At 40.9% G+C, this 1980-nt stretch overlaps 1 protein-coding gene across 1 annotated transcript in view; it reads left to right on the top strand.

The window, feature by feature from the left end:
• The window catches only part of LAMA3 (laminin subunit alpha 3), a 104249-nt gene that overhangs the window by 48883 nt on the left and 53386 nt on the right, over positions 1–1980 (top strand).

Consider the following 1980-nt stretch of genomic DNA (forward strand, 5'->3'; position numbering starts at 1 on the left):
CAGCCTTGGGTGGCTGGCCTTCTGCATAGGCCTGAGGGTCTGTCTGGGACATGTTTCGCAACAGAGGATAGCATTTCCACGGCTCTCTGGCCGAGGGCAACAGCAACAAGGTCACTGGGATTTTAAACCAAGACAGGTAACCACTCTTCTCTTTCTCTACTCTCGCCCACCTATTCTTTCCTTCTGAATTTTTAAAAAACCCTTATATGAAAGCGTGTTAAGTAGACCCTTGGGGCCAAACTGATTCCTTTCCTGATAGCCATAATCTACACTGGACTCTACCGGTGGAGGAGGTCAGTAAATGGTTAGTTTGTTTCCTTTTATACTGAAGATTGTAATCCTTGTTCCAAACATATGAAAAACAAAACTGTTTAAAGCCATTTTTTTCCCCCTGTGGGGTTGAAATGTGGACTGCAAACATGTTAATATTCATTTGGGTGTGGTGCTTCGCTACGCGTAACAAGTTCAATACCTAAGAAATCTGTTTAAAAAGACAGCTCCTATTATGTTATATTTATATGATTTTTGTCGTTTATACAAAGATGAAAAATAATGTTTTATTAAGGCTTTAAATAGGTTTTTTTTTTTGCCAATTTCACACCAAAAACTTGACCACTCAGTTTAAAATGATTAATTCCTACTTAATTGTCCCTAACAGTTTCCTGTGTCTTTATTGATAATTTAGCCAAATATCTTTGCAATGACCTTCATCTTAAATGTCCATTGTACTGGCTTTGCCAGCATAATTGCCTAGTATACTGATGCACAGAGAATTACTAATTTGCAAAAGCTTTGTACTGTTATTGTGTCTTGTAAGGGAGTTCATTAGCCCAATATTTACAAATTGGGAATTTGGATTGTTGCATATAACTTTGTTCAGTGTTAAATGGTCATTGGGTTAAGCCAGAACATGATTGGTTTGATTTTGTCATAGTATAATGGAACACCTAACAATCCGGTGGTGGATTATGTCTTGAGATATGTGAATCTAGTCAATCTGGCCAAGAGGGAAATGGCTTTTAGACAAATATCAGATCTATCCCTAATTGCAACTATTAAATGAATCACATTCACTCTCCATTGAATTTAGCATTGATTGATGAGTACCAGTGAGCATTTGTGGATCTCCAAATGCTCCTGAATTGCAGCTTCTAGCATCATTAAGCATATTGGTTGAGGCTATTGAGATTTGCGTTTAAGAAGTATCTGGCTGGCCATAGACTTACCACTGCTTTATTATACCACATTTATACCCATAGATTCCATTCATTAAACATGTTATCAAATGTTTATATACCATTAATTTAATGCACCAAGGTTAATATAATCTAATCAGTTACTAATGGAAGTCTCATTATACTAGAAGGATTAATTATTTTTTTGATCAAAGAGTTTCACTAATATTCAAGGGAATCTCATAAACTAATAAGTTTAAGATCTCTTTTTGCATAAGTTCACACATGTAAATAGGTACATCTGTAAGTATATTCCATTGCTCAACTAATTCGTTATGTGATTTTCTACATACTGGTTTGTAAATATGGAAGTATATATTACATGTCAACACATTACATGAGGGTCTGGATGGGGAGGAACAGACTCAGGCTCAACCCGTCCAAGACCGAGTGGCTGTGGTTACCGGCGTCTCGGCATAGTCAGCTGACTCCATCGCTGACTATAGGGGGCGAAACTTTGGCCCCCTCGGAGAGGGTACGCAACTTGGGCGTCCTCCTGGATTCGCGGCTGACGCTGGAAGACCAGTTGTCGGCCGTGACCAGGGCGGCGTTTTATCAGGTTCGCCTGATTTACCAGTTGCGGCCTTTTCTGGACCGGGACGCCCTACGCACGGTCACTCACGCACTTGTCACCTCCCGCCTGGACTACTGTAATGCTCTCTACATGGGGCTCCCCTTGAGGAGCACCCGGAGGCTCCAGCTGGTCCAAAATGCGGCCGCGCGGGCGGTGTTGGGGGGGACTCGG

This window comes from Protobothrops mucrosquamatus, unplaced genomic scaffold (assembly GCF_001527695.2).
Source record: "Protobothrops mucrosquamatus isolate PMUCROS unplaced genomic scaffold, P.Mucros_1.0 scaffold_11, whole genome shotgun sequence".
Classification (NCBI taxonomy): Eukaryota; Metazoa; Chordata; class Lepidosauria; order Squamata; family Viperidae; genus Protobothrops; species Protobothrops mucrosquamatus.